This window comes from Castor canadensis, chromosome 3 (genome assembly GCF_047511655.1).
Source record: "Castor canadensis chromosome 3, mCasCan1.hap1v2, whole genome shotgun sequence".
In the NCBI taxonomy this organism is placed as follows: Eukaryota; Metazoa; Chordata; class Mammalia; order Rodentia; family Castoridae; genus Castor; species Castor canadensis.
Genome location: NC_133388.1, coordinates 53,082,352 through 53,107,271, shown reverse-complemented (window position 1 = coordinate 53,107,271; position 24,920 = coordinate 53,082,352). Strand labels below are relative to the sequence as shown.

The 24,920-nt window shown below is 37.7% G+C and overlaps 1 non-coding gene and 1 pseudogene across 1 annotated transcript; one reads left to right on the top strand and one right to left on the bottom strand.

Annotated features, from left to right (window-relative positions):
• Window positions 1-510: 510 nt before the first annotated feature.
• Window positions 511-5,489, top strand: LOC109678779 (single-stranded DNA-binding protein, mitochondrial pseudogene; annotated as a pseudogene).
• An 18,067-nt stretch (window positions 5,490-23,556) lies between these two features.
• Window positions 23,557-23,620, bottom strand: LOC141422240 (small nucleolar RNA Z39). The gene has a single exon (XR_012446840.1). It is a non-coding gene; the product is annotated as a small nucleolar RNA Z39 (small nucleolar RNA).
• Window positions 23,621-24,920: the final 1,300 nt, after the last annotated feature.

Below are 24,920 nucleotides of genomic sequence, written 5' to 3'. Positions count from 1 at the left end.
CTGGGCTGGAGGTATGGCTCAAGCAGTAGAGTGCCTGCCTAGCAAGTGCAAAGGCCTAGAGTTCAAATTCTAGTACTGACTCCCCCCAAAAAAGACAAGACTCTACTACCTATTTGAGGGTTCTAAATAGGAACTTGCTTGACAGATGAAGTGAAGCCCAGGAAAACTAAAGTCAAGAATACAGACAAGAGGCCCAGGGATTGCCATAGAGAACAATGGAAAAGAAGGGTATAAGTAAAGGTGAAAACAGGGAAAGTAAAGGACTGTAGGGAAAATAAAGAACAGAACAACTTCTTTAACCTTCCCCTGTGATGATTACACGAAGCCTGGCATTTCTTCTCAATTCAAAAAGAACAAAAACAGCTGGGTATGGTGGCACAAACCTACAGCCTGCAATCCCAGCATTCAGGAGGCTGAGGTAGGATGGTGAGTTCAAGGCCTGGGCTACATAGCGAAATCCTGTCTCCAAATTAAACAAAAACAAAATGAAACACGAGATGCCTATTAGACATGGAGGATAAAAAACAGGCAGTTGGATCGGATATACATGATGGAAATAACCGGTTATCAGGAAAACCCAAAAAGGTAAGTTAAGCAAGAAATCACATAGTTTACTTGGCACACAGCCTTTTCTTAGAAAGATCTGTGAGAATGTAGTCAAGCAAAACAAAGGAGGACAATACAGACAGTGTCAAGAGGTCTAGCAATGTGTCCAGCTGAGGAGAATTCAGCTGATAAAGTGAGCTGCAACTACTGAGAGGACTGGTTCTCCAGAATGAAAGTCTTGGCAGTTTAAAATATAAATAATCCAGGCACTGGTGGCTCATGCCTCTAATCCTAGCTATTTGGGAGAGATCAGGAGGATCACAGTTCGAAGCCAGCCCCAAAGAAATAGTTCGTGAGACCCTATCTCGAAAAAGCCCATCAAAAAAAGGGCTGGCAGAGTGACTTAAGCAAATAAAAATAAATAAATAAACATAGAAAAAGTGGGACAAACCAATATTACGAATTAAGCTCACAGAAAATGTTTCATATCATCAATGAGTATGGCAATTATAAATGTTAGTAAACTACGAGTTTGAACTCAGGGCTTCATGCTTGCTAGGCAGGTGCTCTACCACTTGAACCACACCACCAACCCTTTTAAGTGATGTGTTTTTTTGAGATAGTGTCTCGTGAACTATTCGCCAGGGCCTGGCTTTGAACTGCCATCCTCCTGATCTCTTGCTTCTGAGTAGCTAGGATAACAGGCGTGACCCACCGGCATTCAGCTTGATTTAAAAAAATCTAGATATATGCTGTTTAGAAGATATATTTGCAAAGCATAATCTTATAGTAGGGGAAGGATGGTGTATGTCATAGCAAGCAAACGCCAAAAGCAAACTGCAGTTGGACTGGAGGCATGGCAAGTGGTAGAACACCTGACTAGAAAGCACAGAACCCTGCATCCAAACACTAGTACTGGGAAAAAGAGAAGGAAAGAATGGTAGGGGGAGGAGAGAGAGAGAAATCTGGCGCCTGGTGTGGCACCACATGCCTGTATCCTAACCCTTAGGAGGCTGAAGATGGAGGATGCGGAGCTCAAGACCAGCTTGGGGACATAGTGAGTCTGAGCCTACATAGGGACCATCTGTCTAAAAACTGAACTAAAATCAAAAGTAAAGCTCAAGACCCTGAGTTCAATCCCCAGTACTGTTGGTGAGAGGAAGGAAGGAAGGAGGGAAGGAGAGAAAGGAGGGAGGGAAAGAGAGAAGGGAGGGAGGGGGGAGATGGAGGGAGGGAGGGAGGGAGGGAGGGACATTGTCAGGGTTGTGTGTCACAGTACAATGACAAAAGTTTCAACTGCCAAGCTAGGCAAATTAGAGCAACTTGGAACTTCTGCATCTAATAAAGTACTCTTGAGAGTAGATGAAGCAAAACTGACTAGAATGTCAGGGAAAAACTGGTAACTTCTCCATTATTGTGAGAGAGTGTATTGTCCATTGTCCATTAGTATAATGGACTACCTGAGGTTTATTTATCTCATACTTTTGGAGGCTGAAAGTCGAAACAAAATGGTACTGCTCTAGCAAGAACTGATATGGCACTGGGTGCTTGTGGCTCACACCTGTAATCCTAGACAAATAGCTCATGAGACCCTATCTTGAAAAAACCCTACAGAAAACAGGGGAAGTGGAGTGTGACTCAAGCAGTAAAAGCACCTGCCTAGCAAGCATGAGGCCCTGAGTACAAACCCCAGTGCTACGAAAAAAGAAAGAAAAAACCTTACCTGGCTGTATTACGTCATGGAGCATAGCATCATAGTTGGAGTCATGCAAAAGTAAAGGTCAGAGGGTTTGAGGGCAACCCAGTCAAAAATTAGCAAGACCCCATCTCAAGCAACAAGCCAGGCATGGTTGTGCTCTGCCACCCCAGTTAGGTAGAGGAACAGGTATGAGGATTATGGTCCCAAGAGTGCCCAGGTAAAAAATGTAAGACCCTATTTGAAAAACAACTGAAAGCAAAATGGGGTACAGGCATGGCTCAAGTGGCAGCAAGTACAAGTCCATGAGGTCAAACCCCAGTACCACACAAAAAAAGGGAGAGATAACAATGTAAGATAGAAAGCCAGAGAGAGACTGAACAGGACAGACTAATAGAGAAGTGCATTCATCCCTTCCAAGGGCATGGCCTCAATGACTGAGCCTCCCACCTTCTTTATTTTTATTTATTTATTTTTTTTTTTGGTATTGGGGATCGCACTCGGAGCCTCTTACTTGCTAGACAAGCACTCTAACACTTGAGCATTGCACCCTAGCTTTCCACCTCTTTTTTTTTAATGTAGTTAACCAGAAACAAGTTTATTCAAGATGGAAATTCAGCACAGACTATGAAGACAATCTTACCCCACCATGTTGTAATGACATACACAGAAGGCCGAAAATCAGAGCTATACAATAAGGACAAGATAGACCTGTTGGATTCTGTTGTATGTGTGCAAATATTATTTTCAGACTGGAAATAAAATTCTTATGACCACAATTGCTTACCATGGGCTGCAGAGAAGGAGCACACTTGAACAGATAAAGTCCACCTCTTAAAATGAACACTTAAAACATACTCAAATCATAGCACAGATTTAACACACTCTCATAGGCTAAACAGACAAAATTTTAGCAAGGATATAGAGAAGAAATCTGATCAAAACAACTAGTAATGAACAAACCTGGCCAAATGAACATCCAGCAGTCAGAGAATACACATTTTTCTCTAGCACACATGGGACAGTTACAGATGATCACATATCAGGCCATGAAGAAAGCACCAACAAACTTCAAAGAATAGCTATTCAATAAAGGCAGAAATTATGAGCAAAATGATAAATCTTAACTCCTTGTTAAATAACTCAAATTTAAAAAGAAATTACAATGAAAAAATGGAAATAACTAAAATTAAGTGAAAATGAAAAGAATGCATATCAAAACTTACAGGACACAGTAAATGTGGTGTTTGCTAATATAAACCTTACATGCTTACATTAGAAGTCTCCAGGTTAATAAACTATGTGTCTCTCTTAAGAAATTACAAACACAACAGAGGACACTCAAAGATTTTTAGAAAAAGATAAGAGAAAGCAGTTGCTATGATGTCAGTAAGTGTTCCCCGGTGGCCCCGTGTTAAAGGCTGGTCCCTATCTCATAGTGCTATGGAAAGATGGTGGAACCTTAACAGGTGGAGCTTAGTTGGAAGTCTTCAGGTTCTATGGGGCTTGTCTTAGGAGACCCTGGGATCTTGCGTTCCCTTCTCTCTTGCTCTTTGTTTCTCCACCACTATGATGTGAGCAGCTTGTTCTACCACCTGCCCTGGCTATAATATGGCCCAGCCCATAAGCAACAAGTACACCTGACCAAAGGCTGAAATCACTAAGACTTGAGCTCCAATAAACCTTTCCTACTTTTACCCTCATTATCTTGGGTATTTTGTTACACCATTGGAAAGCTGGTTAACACAGCAGTGAAACAGAAAGCAAAGATACAATAAGAAAATCAACAAAGTTAAACAAGTTTCCCTTTAAAATCATGTTGATTCTTTTCTTCCCATGAGATATGAAGACACTATATGCCCAATTTTAATATTAAAATAGTATGCCATCCCCAAATCTTTAGTGAAGGTAGATGTTCCAGGAGGGAGCTCCATAATTATCCTGTAGCTAGGTATTTCTAGTACAAGAATCACATTAAGATAATCTAATTTGTTTTCTTTTAATTTTTTAATTATTCTTGTTCTGTGGGTACACTGTGATAGTTACAAAAGTTCTTACAGTATATCATAGTTGAGTTCACCCCTCCAGCATTCTCCTTTACAGATTTCATGCAGACCCAAGGGAGGCCAGAAATGAAGAGATATTACATACTTTTCCCCTGTTACCTTTTTGTATCTTTTCATATTTTCTGCCTAGTCTAAGCCCCCCCCCCACCCAAAATCTGCTCCTGCAGGTCTGGGCAAAACCTGCATACTTATCTACAGAGGCCTCACAGTTCTGACTTCCTGACTGAAAACCCACTTCTAAGATATGTAGAATAGTCTCATTCACAGAAAGCAATCTATTTACAGGTGTGACTTTACTCTTTGAAGTACAACAAGAAAATTATATTTCACTATCATATAAATATCTCAGTTGTCATTCAAGAAAAATGCACAACAATAAAAGCAAAAAGAGACGAAAAGAAAACTGCATCACAAGTATGTGGGGTGTGCATGGGGACCTGCATGGGTCCTAGGTGATGTTGGGTCGTTGGCCCTCTCACAAGTGTGAAAGACTCTGGTTTCTTCCCAGTTTCTTGTGTTTGTGGGTAGGAGCACCATCTTTGGGAAAGGGTGCCAGTCCATGCCAGTGAAAAATCCTAAAGGTGAGATTGTAAGACAAGGAAATAGAAGCCATTATTTCAAAGACCTGTGTTATAGGTTCTTCATCAGTTTGTAGAATGAGTCTGAAATGGCCAACAGTTTGGTTCTGAAAAGATCTCTGAGTCATGTACAGTTACTTGAGTGAGTGGGTTAGAACTCTTTCAGCAGCCTGGTGGAAGGGAAAAAAATCTAGTCAACATTTTCTCTAGTAGCAAACAAGATGTGGCCATCAGGAGGACAGTGATCACTCACCAAATGGGTGATGCCAGTCAAATGACAACAAGGCACAAAGTATCAGTATTCCAGCCAGGCCATAGAGATGGGACATATCAGTATATGGAAAAAGGATCTCAAATTTATGTGGAAGGGAAAGTAGACTATGGTGAATACCTGGATAAAATGATGTGAGATGACAAGCAGCAGCAATCACAGCTGACATTACATGTCTAAGTGACCAGAGGAAAAAAGGTATAGAAAGGATGAATCTTCTTTCTTTAGCAGTCATTTGGTACAATCTCAGTTCCAAATCATGTATAGTTTTAAAATTTCTAAGGACAAAGATTAAATCCTGTTTGGTTTTGCTTTTTCTTTTTTGGCAGTAACTGGGGTTTGAAATCACTTGAGCCACTCTGCCAGCCCAAAATGCTCTTTAATATTAAAAAAAATGCCCAAATACAGTTAGGTGGAAGGATTCAGATATCCAGTATCATCTCTGTTATTGTAATAAAATGAAAAAAATTCCTGATCAAGGGGGAAAGCTGGATTTCAGACTTGATCAAATCACCTATTGTTTATCTTATCACAAATCACTTCATGGTGACCCTGAACCTTAGTGTGTGTGTGTATACAACTCATTCTCTCTCTCTTTCTCTGTATATATATATGTATATGAATATATATGTATACAATGAGATGATAATATCTGTCTACAGACATACCCAATGGACTTCCATTAAGGATGAAATGGACATATGAATGTGAAAATGTTCTGAAAATTGTAAAGCTCTATTTAAAAAAAAGTTATAGCTTTCTAAAGTATTTTTAGCTGAGGGCTGGTGCCTCTCACCTCTAATCCTAGGTACTCAGGAGGCAGAGATCAGAAGGATCATGGTTCAAAGTCAGCCTGGGCAAATAGTTCTCAAGACCGTATCTCGAAAAACCCAACACAAAAACAAAGGCTGCTTATGTGGCTCCAGTGGAAAATCTGCTTTGCAAGCGTGAGGCCCTGAGTTCAAGCCCACAAAAGTCTAAAAATAAAAATAAAGTATTATAATTGGGACTACAGGACAATATGCTTATAAATTCAGAGTAAATTGAAAGTTTTTTCCAAAATTATTAATTGACTTTTCATACAGGGTTTTTGCAAAACCCTATATTAGGGTTTCCTAATAGCGGGGGTAATTATTTCTTTTAACAAATTCATAAATCATGCTAGTGGTTCCAGCATATTAGATAGAAATTGAAGGAAATATAGAAACCAATTGAACCTACAGAACAAAAGGAGTTATTGGATTTCTATGGAATTTTATCTATCTATGTAATCTTTAAAATCTTCTAAGTTAAACCAAGCAGTGAAATTGAAGATAGCAGTTCACTTAGTTGAGATATTTTGCCATCAGAAGGACATGTTCTTCCCAATTAATGAAACATTCTAGTTAATAAGGATAGGTCTGCAGAATTATTTCTCTTTCTATAAAAAAACTTAACTACAAACTGGTGTTGTGGCTCAAGTGATAAAGCACCTACCTGGGAAGTGTGAGACTCTGATTTCAAACCCTGGTAGTGCCAAGAAAAATGAACAAAAGCATTATGATACATTCTATCCTAAAATAATGATGACTTAAAACTCAGACTGTACCTCAGTATTGAAAATCAATGGGTACTTAGCTGAGTGGTAGAGCACTTGCCTAGCATGCTCAAATGCTTGGGTTCAATCCCCAGCGGCACACTAAAAGAAAGAAAATTAATGGATCAACAGTTGTTGTAATTATAGAAATCCCAAATAAAAAACAGTCAAGGGCTGGCGGTGAGGCTCAAGTAATAGTTTGCCTGCCTAGCAAGCACAAAACCCTGAGTTCAATCCTCAGTACTGCACAAACAACAAAGACCAAGAAAGAGACAGTGCAAACGATGTAATAAAGCCACTTAACAATGTATAATGCCACCATATTCTTAGGGAAAATTGATATGTGTGAATAAAAGGAAGAATGACATAAATAAATGTGATTTTTCTACCTGGCAAGAAAATTATGTCAAGATTACATTTATGACATTTAACGCAGGTGTGTGTTGAGCTGTTTTTGCATAACTGTGACACAGCAAATTAACATAATCCTTTTTAAGAACCATTTCGCACTAGATGCTAAGAGCCATAGAAACCTCAGAGCATTTTGACCCCAAATGCTCTATCTAATGAGTTATTGTACCATCATATGCCTAAAGGTGTTTGCCAGTTTCCTTACAAAGAAAAACAACGATTGAAACATCAACAAAGGGAAAGTGGTTTGTAGCCATTTTTAATTTTCTAACAAGGTATTAATCAAATGGTAAAGAATGGTGAGTGATGTGGGGTTACAAGGTCCCAGCAAACTCACAACTAGTCAAACTGTAGCAGCAACTCATATGTGCTCATTACTGATGGAGATATATATTAGTATATGATATTTATACATATATAATACACATATTTTTTGGCAGAACTAGGGTTTGAATTCAGGTCTTGTGCTTGTTAGGCAGGTATTATACACATACAGTGTACTTTGAACAGGTTCACCCCCTTTTTAATCTTCCCCCCTTTTTAAACATTATCTGGTAGGGTTTCCTTACGCTATCTTCATATAAACATAAATATGGCATATATATATATTTATATATATATATATTTATATATATATTTATATACATATAAATAAAATACATATAATGTACTTTGATCTTCACCCTCCTTTCCCCCTCCTACTGATGTGCCACACACAGTCCCTCTTTCACACTCATGTCCCGTCATCATGATAGTCATTACGTTAGGTCTAGATTCTGCATATGAGAGGAAACATGCTATATTTGGCTTTAAGTGTGATGATCTCCACTTCCACATTTGTGTAAGTTTCAAAGCACAGAATAGAGCACAGCTGATGGACAGCTAATGGAAATGACTAAAGTGACACATGCACATTGATTTCAACACAGTAGCTGTGTCTGGGAAGAGACAGGGAAATGTTTGGAGATGGGTTTTTAATGTTATTTAAAAATATCATTTTATATTTTTAGACAGATCAAGGGACCTGATCCAAGTTTGACAAAACGTTAACATCTATGATAGTCAATGTTTGAAATATTTTACAATTCTTGAAAAACTGTAGGTGAGTAAAGAAAGAGACATGTCTGCTGATTTCCTGATGTAAGGCTGCCTCTTTGTGTTAGATGGCAGGGCCACTTTGGGAATATGGAATGCTCCACCTTAATTCTCTCCTTAAGGTCACCCTCGCTGCCCTAGGCAAATGTGCACAGGTGTTTCTGGACCTGTTTATGTGGGAAATCTAATTCTGCTGTTTTATTTAATCAGAGCTCCTATTTTCCTATGAAGATGGGGTAGCAACTACTGGAAATGAGTCCTTCCCCACTCAAGTAGGGACAAACATGTTTTCTACAATGTGTAACACGTGTCCTTAACACCTGTGTGCATGCACGTGTTTACAAAGGAATGTTTTCCTGCCTCAGAACGATCCAATCCCTCAAGTGAAGGTTTAAGCTTAAAAGATGTGAGCTTTAAATTTTTGATAATTGCTGCTCAATTACACTTAAATACTTACCCATCTCATTCACCAACAGTACCTGAGAATGTCTTTTCCTCCCAGTTCCTACCCGGTTATCAACTTTATCAAATGGTTATCAATACAATTGATAGCATTCGCAGCTCATTCTTTGTTCTCTTTCTTTCATGTGACAAACAGGTGAGACTGATATCCCAGGTGAAATGAACACAGGACTTCTTAATCATATATTAGTCCACGTGAATAGCAGCATCATAGCACAGTGAGCAGAACGTGCTGTTAAACGTCAGCATCGTCTTACCCAGCGTGCTCTTCTCCTCCTCAGTAAGAACTGTCTGGACTTCAGCTTTTCCACTCTGTCTTCCTAGACTCACCCCGGCAGCACCAGGAGCACCAGCAGCAGCACCATGATGCAAGCTCTGATCTTCCATTTCATTCCCTTCTCACTTTTTCCTTTTCTCCTGGTTCTGCAAATTTAATACCAAGGAGAATGGTTCTTTTTCAGTGAAAACAGCACCACCATGCCCGGCACAAATGTTAGATGCATTTTTCTGTCCCTTCTCACTCCGCTTCCTTCCCTTGTTGTCTCATTGTATTGTCTGTAAAAATACAATTAATATTCCTGCCAACAGAAACAAACACCTAGAGCTTACTACATGTTTTAGCTACTTCTTGTGTGCTTATCTTAGTTCAGGACACAGAAAAGGCTAGTGGAGTGATTCAAGGTAAAGGCCCTGAGTTCAAACCCCAGTTTCACAAAAAAATTTTAAAAAAAGGAAACTAGTACTTGGTTGAGTTATTGAAAAACAATGCAAAGAAAGTATTTTCAACAGAAATCTTATAAACTCAAAAAAGAGCTATGATATACAAGGGTTCATTGAGCCATTACAGACGCTAGCCACTAAAAGAATGGACTAGTCTTGGTACAAGTAGTAAGAAGGTAGGTAGCAGTTGGAAAAATGTCTGCTGGATGTTGAAACACAAAACAAAACAAAAAAAGAGTACTTTATTTGGAAAGTTCGTGGAAGCAAGGAACAAGTTACTTCCTTTGGACCTACCTTGGCTATTTAGATAAGAGGGGTGGCTTTAGGACAGATGGCCAATCTACAAGGAGAAGCAGCCAGTGCCTCTGGATTGGTTGGAGCTGCAAGCAGGATGTGATGGTGTCTAGGGAGTCATGATATCTGGTCTCCTGACAGAGGTTGAGTAAAAGCTTTAACATCCATTCAAGCATGCAAAAACAGTCTTTTATTCTTTTCAGCCTACAAAATGTTACTCATTAACCTCCCCGATCTCTCCTTCCATCCATCTTCTCCGTCCATGATTCAATATAGGACATTTTAAAATTCTTTTTCTTTTTTTTTCAGAACTGGGGTTTGAACTCAGGGCTTTCTGCTTGCAAAGCAGGTGCTCTACTGCTTTTTTTTCTTTATCGCTCTACAGCCCCAAATTGAGATCTGCTATATAGGATTTTGGATATTTATTTACTTATTTGCGGTACTGGGGCTTGAACTCAGGGCCTACACCCTAAGCCGCTCCACCAGCCCTTTTTTGTGAAGGGTTTTTTTGTTTTGTTTTGTTTCATTTTTCTTTTATTATTCATATGTGCATACAAGGCTTGGGTCATTTCTCCCCCCTGCCCCCACCCCCTCCCTTACCACCCACTCCGCCCCCTCCCTCTCCCCCCCTCAATACCCAGCAGAAACTATTTTGCCCTTATTTCTAATTTTGTTGTAGAGAGAGTATATGCAATAATAGGAAGGAACAAGGGTTTTTGCTGGTTGAGATAAGGATAGCTATACAGGGCATTGACTCACATTGATTTCCTGTGCGTGGGTGTTACCTTCTAAGTTAATTCTTTTTGATCTAACCTTTTCTCTAGTTCCTGGTCCCCTTTTCCTATTGGCCTCAGTTGCTTTAAGGTATCTGCTTTAGTTTCTCTGCATTAAGGGCAACAAATGCTAGCTAGTTTTTTAGGTGTCTTACTTATCCTCACCCCTTCCTTGTGTGAAGGGGTTTTTTGAGACAGGGTCTCATGGAACTGTTTGCCAGGGATGGCTTTGAACCACAATCCTCCTGATCTCTGCTTCCTGAGTAGCAAGGATTATAGGTGTGAGCCACCAGCACCTGGCTTATATTTACTTTTTTAATGTAGCTATCAGACAAATTTTAATGTTTATGCAGCTCACATTCTATTTCTATTGGAAAACACTGTCATGGTCTGGGTGACACTTTGCTGTTTAAACTTGTATCAATGAAAAGGGAACCTCTTACTTTTACTTGAAAGATTTGAGTTTTGTGGGTCACTTTGTCACAGGGAAGCAGCCTCAATTCCCAGTCCAGAGCTTCAGATAAGAGATTTTAAAATTGTAGTTTCTAGGGAAACAGGTGATATGGCTGGCATGTTTCTAAGAGAACATTTATAAAATGTTTCTAAGGCGAGTAGTCTAAGCTCGGGAAGAACAATATTTCTTCTTCAGCTTTGCAACTTCTCTCCTTTTCAATGTTCACTGTTCTTTCCCCTGATGTCCCCAGCTCTGCTTGTTCTGTCAGCTCCAGAACGAAGATTACCATAAATCCCAAGAGTCAACCTGCCCCTGCTTCACAACAATACTCATCCAGAGCTGATCCCGCTTCCACTGGTCCCTCAGCATCATTCAGCACAAGCCCACATGCTGTGACACCCTCCCCAACATCTGTTGTCCAGATTCCCGGCACCTCAGGATTCTGCAGGACGGTGGGATACTCTCAGAGCCCAGCAAGGAGCCACTCAAACTTTGCTGAACTTCAGGTGTGTTCCTGATGGTCATCATCTGATGGGCTTCCTCTGTAGACACAAGGAAATGGATCCTGAAATCTTGAAACTGGATAGCCAAAAGGAGCAAGAGGAATCATTCATTCATTCAGAAAATATTGGACACATAAAGGTTGAAAGCACAGTTTGAGTTGGACTTACCTGCTGTAGTTAGGATCCTGAATATCTTCCTAAGGCCCCTGTGTTGAAGATTTGGTCCCCAGCCTGGGGGAGCTCCTGGGAGGTGGTAGAACCTTTATGGGGCGGGGCCTTGTGGGAGGAAGTCAGGTCATTGGGGAAGGTGCCCCTGCCAGAGATAGTGGGACCCTGGCTCCTTCCTCTCTCTCTTTCCTTCCCAGTGATCATGAGGGGAAGGTGTCCTCTGCCATGTACTCCTGCCATGTACTATGCTGGCACAGGTCTGCTCTGGAGGCTGAGACTGGAGGTTCTGAGTTCTAAGCCAGCCTGGGCTATGTAACAAGATCCTGTCTCCAAAGATAAATAAATGAATGAGTAAATAAATTCATTCAATTAAATTAGTCTAGGCTAGGCCTGGTGGCACAGGTCTTTAATCTCAGCATGCAGGAAACACAGGCAAGAAGATCACAAGCTTGTGACCAGCCTGAAAAAAACAAAACCCTGTCTTAAAAAAAATTTAAAATAAAACTTTAGAGTCAAACAAGCTTAATGTCAAAAATAAAATCTCCCTCCTTTATTCAGCCACACCTTCTCCTTCCCAGTATGTAATTCATTTCCCCAAATCATCCCTGTTTAGTTTCTTTTTTTAGTTTAATATATTTTTCCTTTTCAAGTTTTAGCTGATCTACATAGCATATATTGATTTTCCACTATGAGAGGTTAATAATTTATCATGATCTAAACTACCTCTCCATCTCTGAATTTTTTTGTTTTTTTTTTTGAGACAGAGTCTCATGTAGACCAAGCTGGCCTCCAACTCGGAAGTCTCCTGCTTCAGCCTCCCAAGTGCCCCAAGTGCTGGCATTATAAGTGTGCACCACCATGCCTAGACTTTTTTTCTTAAACACACAAGCAGAAAGCTACACACTCAATTCAAGTATGAATATATGTGATGTCATTACCTACCTGATCTTAAATCCTCATTTTTTGGACTGTTGCATTTTATTAGTCAATTAATTTATTGGCAGTACTGGGGTTTGAACTCAGGGACTTGTGCTTGACAGGCAGGTATTGTACCACTTTAGCCACAACTCCAGCCCTTACATCCTCTTTTTGGAAGATAAATCTCTCACTTTATTTTAGAAGAAATACCACTCATCTGACTGAATTTTATTCCTTGTCATTTTGGTTTTAAAGTTTCTTTCATTTTTATTTTGATTTTGGTAGTACTGGGATTTGAACTCAGGGCCACACACTTTCTAGACAGGCCACTCTACCACTTGTGCCACTCCCCCCCCAGCCATCACTTGTCTTCCCTCCCCCCCCCCCCCCCCCCCCGCAGTACTGGTGCTTGAACTCAGGGCCTACACCTTCAGCCACTCTCTCAGCCCTTTTTTGGAAGGGTGTTTTCCAGATTGGGTCTCTCAAACTATTTGCAGGTTGGCTTCGAATCTCAATCCTCCTGATCTCTGCCACCTGATTAGCTAGGATTACAGGTGCCAGCCCTCTTGTCATTTTGGAAATCTATTGCCTGAGCCTTTCTTTAAAGGAACCAACTAGCAGTACAGCTTACTCACCAGGTGGTGGCACCCAAAACCCCAGAAACCAACAGCATACAGCCCCAAATTAGGTGAATGTTCAAAACTTACAGCAGATAGCTCTCTTGTAGTTGGCAGTCGGAAGTGGTCTGTAGTTATGAGACACAACTGTGTTAAAAGGAAACACAACTGGAAATGTTCTAAATTTCAATCTGGGTGTTGGTTCCATAAGGCACACGCATGTAGAAAATAATCCAGCTATAGACTTAAGACGCGCACATTTTCCTATATGCATGTAAACCTCCATAAGAACTTCAGTGTTCCAACCTCCAGCACTGCAAAAAGAACTGAGACTATGAGTGAGAACCACTGCATACACGCCATCATAAACTTTACTCTGTTGTTGAGCACAGTAATCAACATTTTCAGAGGGAGCACTCAGGGTCAGCACTTTTCCTGAACGGAATGAACTGGTTTTGGAATTGTATTTTAGCTTATTTAATACACTTAAAACATATGGATGAGTAAACCTTGAGCAGAATTGCATATTTGGTAGAGAATGAGAGTTAAGGACCCACACTTCTGTGTAATAACATGGATAAATTTCAGAACACAATATTAAGGGAAAAACAAGTCACAAAGATTACTTACATATATCCTTTTGTATAATGTTCAAAAATAAGCCAGGCTGAAGCGGGAGGAGTATGAGGCCAGCCTAGGCTGCCAAACCAAAGCAAACCAAACCAAAACCAGACAAAAGAAAACAAGATACAGAAAAAATAATGAAATAAAAAGCTGTATTGTTCCTCAATGCATCAAACTTGAAGAAATGCCAGAGAGTGACTGTCATGGAAGTCAGGACAGGGCTGACTTGAGGGGAAGTAGGAAGAGACCATGTGAAAAGAAGACAAAGGGCTTCTACAGTCCTGACATCCCTCCACTGTGGTTCTGAGCTTTGGTGGTTCCACAGGGCTACTTTATCATGACTCCTTAAGGATGAACGAGGAGGCTTAAAGACTAAAAGCACCACTGTCAGGCATTTTATGCTCCAGAGAGCCATTTAGCAACTAAAAGTAGTCACAGGTATGGGAAATTATCTACCAGATTTAGCAAATACAAATTCAGAGCTACAGAAAATAAAAAGTAGACAATGTCCAGGTAAGTGTGAATTTCAGATAAGTGACACACCATTTTTAGTGTAATCCATGCAATATCTAGAACATACTTAAGATAATCAAACAATTAATTGTATATCTGAAATTCACATAAAACTGGCATCCTATATTTTATCTGACAACTCTCATAATGGCCTGTTGCACAGGAGGAGCTGTTTGCAGTGACCCAGGAACTGGCTACCCAGGAAAGGCTACTCAAGGAAAAGGAAGAGGAGGAAGAAGTAAAGACTTACATTTTCCTGACCCTAGGCTCCTCTTTGAATAACAGTGTAAATGAGTTTTCTGAGTTCAATCATTGCTGTAATAGTTTAGAATTCATAAATTTATATGATGTGTTGAATAATTTCTATCAACAATATCTATCAGCAATATCAGCAAATGTTTCTCCTAAAAATGGTCTTCTCCCACTGCAGCAGCCTCTCTTCTATTCATTTTGGATGAAGATATTATGGGATATAGCCTTGATGGTGCTCATCCTACAAACAATTTGGAGCCAGTGAGCAGGAGTGAAGTTGCAAGATAGGTTGTTTGGTTACATTTTTACTTTGACGAATATTCTCTATTGGTCTATCATGTGCCTGGTATTGACTTAGGTCCAAAGGTTAGGGTAATGAATGACACCCATATAGACTACTCCTATGAAACTCGGAGTCTAAGTCCTAGGGAACTAGGAGATTAAGATGAGATGGGCCCTGGTGGCTGACACCTCTAAGAACATTGGAAATGCCACAATGTACACAATGTACCCTCCCTCACCCAGCACAATAAAAAAAAAAAAAATAGGTGGGAATGTCTCTCAAGTCATGGAGCACCTGCCTAGCAAGCTCAAGACCAATTTCAATTCAAGGAAGGAAGGAAGGGAGGGAGGGAGGGAGGGAGGAAGGAAGGAAGGAAGGAAGGAAGGAAGGAAGGAAGGAAGGAAGGAAGGAAGGAAGGAAGGAAGGAAGGAAGGAAAGAAGGAAGGAAGGAAGGAAAGAAGGAAGGAAGGAAGGAAGGAAGGAAGGAAGGAAGGAAGGAAGGAAGGAAGGAAGGAAGGAAGGAAGGAAATATAGAGTCTCTTCTCCACTTGATCTTATTCAAAAGCTGAGAATGATTAAAAATAGAAATTCTTCCCATACATGTCTTGAATATTTTTTTCCAAGTTTGTTGTTTTTCATTTGGCATTTCTTAATTTCCTCTTCTTTTAAACATTTCAAGCACAGAGAAAACAGGAATTATATGATGCACACACACACATACACACACCATGCTGTTTTGAGTGTTACCATTTTACCATACGTGCTTCAGCCTTTGTGTGTGTGTGTGTGTGTGTGTGTGTGTGTGTGTGTGTGTGTGTGGTCTGGGGGATTGAACCAGGGCCTGTACTTGCTAGGCAAGCTCCCAGTCACACCATGCAGGCCAGCCTCTCTCTCCCCGCCCTCTTCTCCCCCCCACAGTTCCTTTTACAGTATAAAATGTCACAGCTGGGTGCCAGTGGCTAGCTACTCAGAAACTGAGATCTGAAGGCCAGCCTGGGCAAATAGTTCCAGAGGCCACCCCCCATCTCAACCAATAGTTGGGCACCCTACCATGTGCCTGTCATGCCTGTCATCCAGCTGTGCAGAAATCAGAAGGATTGGGGTTTGAGCCTAGCTTGAAAAGGTTGGTGAGACCCCTATCTCAAGGGAAAAAGCTGGGCATGGTAACATGTGTCTGTCATTCCAGCAACAGCAGGAAGCTTAAAATACGAGGACCATGGTCTAGGATGGCCTGGGCAAAAGGTAAGACCTTGTCTCCAAAATAACTAGAGTGAAAATCTAAAATAACCAGAGTAAAAAGGGCTAGGGACCTGGCTCAAATGGTTGAGCAAGCCTAGCAAGCTCAAAGCCCTGAGTTCAAACCCCAATTCACAAAAAGAAAAAGAAAATAAATGTTACACATCAACTGAAGCTTCTTGTATAACCTCTGATCTTGTTCCTCTCACCTCGATAAGGAAATCACAACCTTAAAGTCCTGTGCAGTCATTTCTGGGGATCCTTTATATTCCCAAAACCTTTCTCAGATGCAGTAAAGTTTAAATAGATTTTTTTGTCCTTCAGGAAAAGAAGAGACAGAATAAGAGTCTGAAACAATAAATTCATTGTTAGCAAGGGTTTTTAAAAAGTAAGTCTCCACAGGATCTGCAAGCATCTTCCTAAAAGAGATTAACTTCCCATTATTACAATAGTAAGACTGCACACATCCTGTGAGAAGAGAAGCTCCTCACAGACTACCTCCTGATTAATGTTGCTAATAAAGAAGAGACAAGTCCTGTCCATTGAATTTGCCTCGAATAAGGTCAATGACTTGTGATCAGGTAGCATCATTATAACCTTCTTCAACCCCAGGAGAGATTCCTGATCTCTGCCTTCTGTGTAACTGGGATTATAGACATAAGCCACCGGAGCCTGGCTCATGCCAATCTTAAGAATGATCATAAAAATAGTTATCATCGTGGCCTTATGAATGTTAGACATTTTCTATGCATATTTGGAGGCTTAGAGATTATAAGATCTCAATTTATTTTGGTTGCAGAATTTGTTTTTCTGGTACTGGGGTTTGAACTCAGGCTCCCATACTTGCTAGGCAGGCACTCTACCATTTGAGCCACTCTTCCAGCCCTCTCTTGTGTAATTTGGGATATGGGGTAATGGTGCATCTACCTTAATTACTGTAGCCATTTTTAATTTTCCAGAAAGGTATTAATCAAATGGTAATTAATGGTGAGCAGTGTGGGGGTTGGAAAATCCCAAAAACTCACAACTAGTCAAACTATGACATTATCTTGTATGTTCATTTACTGATGGAGATATCTGCTAGAATATGTAATCTATATCTATAAATGTATGTATGCAATGTGTATATATTTTTGGCAGTACTGAGATTTGAACTCCAGGCTTCCCACTTGCAAAGTAGAAGCTCTACCACTGGAACCAAACCTCCAGTCCATGACACTTCATTTTGGTACTGACCAGGACTTACTATGTGACTCATGTAGAGGCCATTACTGGACTGGTGGAGTGGCTCAAGTGGTAGTACACCTGCCTAGCAAGCCTGAGTTCAAACACCAGTACTGAAAAAAAAAAAAAGTCAATGCTATGCTACATCTGCTGTTTTGAAAAAAGAGTTTGCAGGTGGGGGGAGGGGAGTACTGAGGTTTAAACTCAGGGCCTACACCTTGAGTCACTCTACCCACCACTTTTTGTGATGGGTTTTTATTGAGATAGAGTCTCAGGAACTATTTCCCCAGGCTGGCTTCAAACCTCCATCTGCTTGATCTCTGCCTCCTGACAGGATACAGGCATGAGCCACCTGCGCCCACTTGGAGAACATCATGTTAAGTGAAGTTAGCCAGGTTCAGAAGGTCAAAAGCCCTGTGTTTTCTCTCATATGCCAATATACACCTGATACAAATGTAGCAATTTTATGAAAAGAGGATGCATCAAGGGGAGGTCACACAGGAGTATAACAAAGGAAGCTACTGTGAATATGGTTGATGTACTCTCTATACTAGAATGAATACAGAATTTTTAAGCTGGTTGAAACAACCATAAGAAAGGGACTAAAATGGAAAGAGGAAAAACAGAAGAAATGAACCAAAGTGGGCTATTATACATATATACGTGGAAAATTCCCTGTGTAGCTATTTTAAACAAGCAAAAAGGTCATTTCTTTTTCCTTTCTTTTGCAAAATCAGAAAAGGAAGGAGGAACAAGTCCTTTCTGGGGAGCTGAAACCAGTTGGAGGGAGGAGGTGGGGAAAGGGTGTAGAAGGTGAATATGGTGCAAATACTGTGAACACACGAATATAAATGGAACAAAGATACCAGTTGAAACTATTCCTCAAAGGGGAGGAGTGGGGAAAATGGAAAGTGGTGGACAGGGTGACCTTAAGTCTGATATATTTGCTATACTTTAAAAACCTTTGTTAAGTACCATTATGTACCCCTACCCAGCATAAAATAAAAATTTTTAAACTTTTTGAAAAAAATTAAACTATGAAAAAAACCGATAGTAAAACTTACCAGTGAAGCCATTTCCTTCTAATTATATTCTTTCCTTCTAAATGTAGTGAGGCTTGTTTTACGTTTTAACTCTGAATTAATTAATGATCATCATGAATGAACTCTGTCCCCTTTATTTTTTTAATTAAGCATACAGCTGTTTTCACATTGGGTACGATTATAATAAGTACATTTCTTGGCATGAAGTCACAGCCTTGGAGTTTGAAAGAGCCCCACTGCAAGATTATGTATATAAAACTCCTATTATTTGCTATGTAATAGTGGATTCAATAATCAAATTACACTATCAAAAATAAAATGAAAATAAAATATATAGCTAAATAAATAAGAATTAAAATAAAATAAGATTCATATTTAAATCATATATTTATAAAATGCCACCCTAAGAATTTATTCTACTAAGCTTCAATTTCAGGTAAAGTATAATGACTAAATACCAGCAGTAATGTAAACTGAAAATGAGAGATTTTATTTTCACATTTGGCTGCAATTATAGCAAATACATTTCCTACCATAAAGACGAGCCTTTGGATTTAAAATACTCCACTGCAAGATTACATACATAAAACTCTAATTTTTTTAATTGAGTAGTGTATTAAATAATCAAATTAGAATCATTGTACTATTCTAATAAAATAAAATAAATTTGTATTTAAGTTGCATATATTTATAAAATACTGTCTTGTGTGTTAAAATTCAGTTAAGCTTCAATTTCACATAAAGTATAATAACCAAATAACAGTAGTTAAACTGAAAATGAGAGAGAAGTCAAAATATCTTAAAAAGAGGCATCACTTTCACATTGGACTACAATACAGTAAACACATTTTTTGGCATAAAGACACAGACTTTGGAGTTTAAAATAGTGCCACTACAAGATTACATCCATAGAAGTTCCAATTATTATTTATGCAATAGTGGACAAATAACCAAATTAAAATAGTAATACTGTCTAAAATTAAATGAAAATAAAATATATGATGGAAATAAAATACAATGGAAAAAAATAAAGATTCATATTTAAATCATAAATTTATCTAACGCCATCTGGACAATTATAATTCTATTAAGCTTCAATTTGAGGTAAAGTGTTTTGTTTCTTTTTGTGTGTGTGTGTGTGTGTGTGTGTGTGTGTTTTGAGGTAAAGTGTAATGACTAAGTAAGAGTAGTAATATAAACTGAAAATGAGACCGAAATCAAAACTATATTCAAAAGAGAACTTACTTTCACACTTGGCCTACAATTATAGTAAATCCATTTCTTGGCATGAAGACACAGCCATTGGGGTTTTACAAAGAGGTTTCTGGAAGAAAGAAGCTTTCACTGTTGCCATTGGTCTTGCTGTGCAAGGTGGCACGCCGTGGTTAGAGTCACTATGTCACTAACTGGAGGGAAGCCATCCAGACCCTCAGGGCTGTCAGGTGCACCTCTCCAGAGGGCTGCACTCACATATGCGAAGGATGCAGCCAACATCCGAAAAGGCGATTCTCCTGAGCTCAGCCTCCTGGGTAGTGGGTGGTCTCATTTGTCCTGAAGATAGAGATGTTCACACAACACTAAAGCATGGGTGTACACATTGGAAAACGTACTGATTTAAGTTATTTACTCACTGATTCATCATTACTTAGTGGCAGAACTGAAACATGAATGCAGATGTACTTCCCTATTAGATCACCATTGGACACAATCATACCTTGTCTCTAAATCAAAATAAGACCCCATCCTAAAGCACTATTGCAAGAAGGGGTTCACAGTGTGCCAAAGCTCTTCATTAACTCTAGACCCCATTAGTATTTTTGTTCCAAGAAACTTGTGATGGATCTTACTTGAAATGACATGCGTCCTTTTTTTTTTGGCAGTATTGGGATTTGAACTCCAGGCTTCCCACTTGCTAAGCAGAGCTCTACCACTTGAGCCAAGTCTCCAGTCCATGACACTTGATTTTGATACTGACCAAGGACTTACTGTCTGACTCACATAGAGGCCGTTACTGGACTAGTGGAGTGGCTCAAGTGGTAGTACACCTGCCTACCAAGCCTGAGTTCAAACACCAGCAATAAGAAAAAGAAAAAAAAAACCCAAAAATCCAAGAAATACTATGCTACACCTGCTGTTTTGCAAAAAGAGCGAGCTTTTTTATGTGGGGGAGAGGGGTTGGGGTACTGAGGTTTGAACTCAGGACCTATACCTTGAGCCACTCCAGCACCATTTTTTGTGATGGGTTTTTCGAGACAGGAACTATTTCTCCAGGCGTGCTTTGAACCTCGATCCTCCTGCTCTCTGCCTCCTGAGAGGATACAGGTCTGAGCCTCCTGTGCCCAGCTGGAGAACATCATGGTAAGTGAAGGTAGCCAGGTTCAGAAGGTGAAAAGCCTCATGTTTTCTCTCAAATGTGGAATATAGACCTGACACAAGTGTAGCAGTAATGAAAAGTAATGCATCACACAGGAGCCACGGAGTACACAAGAAGGAAGCTGAGGGGAATGTGCTTGATACACTCTCTATACCAGAATGAATATAGAATTTTTAAACTGGTTGAAACAACCATAAGAAAGGGACTAAAATTGAAAGAGGAAATGAAGCAAATTGGCCTATAATACATATATACATGGAAGTGCACAGGAAATTCCCTGTATAGCTATTTTAAATAAGCAAAAATGTCATTTATTTTTCTTTTCTTTTGCAAAATCAGAAAAAGGAGGGAGGAACAGGTCCTTTCAGTGGGTGGAGGGGGTTGAAACCACTGGAAGGTGGGAGGAGAGGTGGGGAAAGGGGGTAGAGGTGAATATGGTGCAAATACTGTGGACACATGAACATAAATGGAACAAAGATGGCAGCTGAAACTATTCCTTAAAGGGGAAGAGGGGGAGAACTCAAGTCTGATGTATTTCATGTGTTACAAGAACCTTTGTAAGGACCATCATTTACCCCTACCCAGCACAACAAAATAATTTTTTTAATTTGAAAAATAAAACATGAATACCAAAAAAAAAGCATAGTAAAACTCTCCAGTGAAGCTATTTCTTTCTAATTGTATTCTTTCCTTCTAAATGTAGTGAGTCTTGTTTTATGATCCAGAGTTTGTTTCTGAATTAATTAATGATCACCTTGAATGATCTCTATGCACTTTATCTTTTAATTCAATTTAAAGTTATTCAATTAAGCATAAAGCTACTTTCTCATTGGTCTACAATTATAGCGAATGCATTTCTTGGCATAAAGACACAGCCTTTGGAGTTTGAAAGAGCCCCACTGCAAGATTATGTACATAAAATGCCAATTATTTGCTATGTAATTGTGGTTTAAATAATCAAATTAAAATAAACTCTCTGGAAATAAAATGAAATTAAAATGCACTATCTAAATAAAATAGTGAAAATAAAATGATAAGGTTCATATTTAAATCATGTATTTATAAAATGCCATCCTAAAAATTATTATTCTACTAAGCCTCAATTTCAGGTAAAGTGTAATGCCTAAATAAGAGCAGTAATATAAACTGAAAATGAGAGAAAAGTCAAAAGTAATTTGAAAGCAGAGTTTTATTTTCACATTTGTCTACAATTAGAGTAATGCATTTTCTGGAATAACAACAAAGCATTTAGGTTTAAAATACCCCGCTGCAAGATTGCATACATAAAACTCCAATTTCTTTGTATAGTAGATGAAATAATCAAATGAGAAGAGTTATACTATCTAGAATAAATGAAAATAAAATGTATCACATGAATAAAATCGCATCATATATATTATATAATGTATTAAATTATATTGCATTTATTAATTAAATATTAAAAATCATATTTAAATATTAATATAATAATATTAATAATATTAATTCATTATATTATATTATATTATAATACATTATATTATTATATATAATAACATTATATTATAATGTATATGATTTTATTAATAATATAATATTATTAATAAATATTAACAGATATATTTATTAATAGTATTAATAAATATATTATTAATAATAATAATATTAATAGAATTGTATACATTATAATATAATATTATAATACATATAATAATATATTATATTAATATATTATACTACTATAATACATGTAATAATATATAATATTAATATATTATGACACTATTATAATACTATAATTATAATACATTAATATTATAACATTACGATTATAATATTAATATACTATATATAATAATATAATATAATACATATGATGATATTATAATATATTATATTAACGTATTATTATACTTTTATGATAATATTATTGAGATTATTATATTACATTAATATTATATTATATCATTATATTATGTATAATTTTATATTATTAATATAATAGTATGTTATACTATTAATAATTATTATATTATGTTAATATTAATAATATTATAATACTAATATTATCATATTATAAATAATAGTATATTGATAATATAATAGTAATATTATATTATCAATATACTATTACATTATAGTATATCGATAATATTAATAATATTATATTAATATTATTATAATAATATTATATTATAATATATATATTATAATATTATATATTATAATATATTATATATTATATAATTATAATATTATAATATAATATATATAATATAATTATATAATATATATAATTATAATATTATAATATTATATATTATATATTATAATATATTAATATATTATAATAATAATATATTAATATTATATTAATAATATTATATTATCGATATACTATTATATTATTAATATAATATTGTAATATAATATTATTCATACACAATGTTATTAATATAATTATATAATATAATATGTGTATTTAATATTTAAATATTGAAATTAATATTAAAAATAAAGACTTAATGAATGAAGTATTTATTATATTTATTACATTATATAATCATGTGTTATAATTCAATTAAGCGTCAATTTCACATAAAGTATAATGACCAAGTAGCGGTAGTTAATTTAAACTGAAAATGAGAGAGGGTCAAAATACCTTAAAAAGAGACATCACTTCCACATTGGTCTACAATACAGTAAACACATTTTTTGGAATAAAGGTACAGACTTTGGAGTTTAAAGTATCCACACTGCAAGATTACATCCATAAAACTCCAATTATTTATTTCTGCAAGAGTGGATTAAACAAGTAAATTGAAATAGTTATACTTTCTGAATTAAATGATAATAAAATAGAATTGAAGTAAACAGAGTCATATTTTTAGAAAGCATTTACAGTATCATGACTTCATTCATACTCATTTGCCTCATCATATGCAAAAAGATTTGTATTTAAATCATAAATGTATGAAATAGCATCTTGACAATTATAGTTCCATTAGGTTTTATTTTGAGGTGAAGGGTTTTTTTAAACTTTTTTTGAGGTAAAGAGTAATGACTAAAAGCAGTAGTAATTTAAACTGAAACTGAGACACAGTCAAAAATATTTTCAAAGGAGATCTTCCCTCCTCTCTGGTCTTCAGTTATAGTAAATACAATACTTGGCATGAAGGCAAAGCTGCTGGGGTTAAAAATATCCCCAGTGCAAGTTACATACATCAAACTCCAGTTGCTATTTATGTAATAATAGATTAAATAATAAAACTAAAATGTTTATACTATCTAGATTTAAATGAAAATAAAATATACCACCTCAATAAAATAAATGGAAATAAAATAATAGGATTCACAGTTAAATCATCTATACAATACTATCATGAGAATTATATGAAAATAAAAATACCACCTAAATAAAATAAATGGAAATAAAACAATAGGATTCACAGTTAAATCATCTATACTATACTATCATGAGAATTATAATTCTATTAATCTTGAAAACAAGAGAGCAGTCCGAAGGACTTTGGAAGAAGATCCTAATGTTGCCAGGTTTCTTCTCCTGGTTTTAAAGTTCAGTAGCAGGATCATTTCAAGGTGGAATCGACCTGCAGACTATTCACTTCCACTTTGACAATGTGGGTACAGTGGGGACATCCAGCTCTTGGGGGCAAGAACTGGGGAAACCACTCAGTCAACAGACATTTCTCACTGGGAGGGGAGGATGTGCTGGGCCAGGGAAATCCCCTGCTGAAAAATAAAACCAAGGTATCCCAGACCCTTTTCCTGGGAAGAACGCAGGAAAGGGAGGCCCTGTCTCCTGAGCTGGCGATATGCGTGCTTGGAGAACAGAAAAGAAGGGTGACAAGCTCCAGCCATAGTACCTGGTGGAGGCAGAAGAAAAGGAGGCCCCCTTCTTAAGAGCTGGCTCCACAGAGACTTGGTGACTACATCCCCTGGTGGGAAGGCTGCCTCAGGAGCTCCAGCCATGGTTCCTGGTGGAGGAAGGAGAAAAGGGGACCCCCTTCTTAGAAACTTGTTCCACAGAGACTTTGGGAATCCAGCTTCTGATCGTGAAGAAGCTTCAGGAGCTCGGGCTATGGTTCCTGGTGGAGCAAGGAGGAAAGGAGGCCCCCTTCCGCTGGGATGGATCCCCGGAGAATTTGGGGACACAGCCTCTGATGGAAACTTAGTTTCAGGAGCCCCACGCGTGTTTCCTCGAGGAGGAGGAGGAATGGCAT